A 364-nucleotide genomic window follows, 5' to 3' on the forward strand; every position below is an offset into this window, starting at 1 on the left:
TGCTCCCCAGCAGTGTACTTCGTCGATCTGCCTGTTCTGCTTCCCGCTCTGTCTCTGGTGATCCTCTCACCCTCCGCATCTCTGGCCTGTACCCCAGTTTTGCATACAGAACTGGGGTGCAGGCCAGAGGTGCAGGGAGTGGTGAGAGGATTTGCCAGAGACAGATCGGGGAGCAGAACAGGCAGATGGATGAAGTACAGTGCTGAGGGGCGCAGGGGGAGGGTCAGGAGAGGTTTGCTGTGCCAAGTGGATCACCTCCAGGGCTGGCGATTGATCTCTCACTGAAGCAGCTGCTGTTGCCTTGCAGTGTTGCGCTTTAATCCATTGCACCACCCAGAACAAAACATACTACTGTCACCATTTT

Source organism: Condylura cristata, unplaced genomic scaffold (assembly GCF_000260355.1).
Source record: "Condylura cristata isolate star-nosed mole 26May11 unplaced genomic scaffold, ConCri1.0 scaffold00008, whole genome shotgun sequence".
NCBI classification, from domain to species: Eukaryota; Metazoa; Chordata; class Mammalia; order Eulipotyphla; family Talpidae; genus Condylura; species Condylura cristata.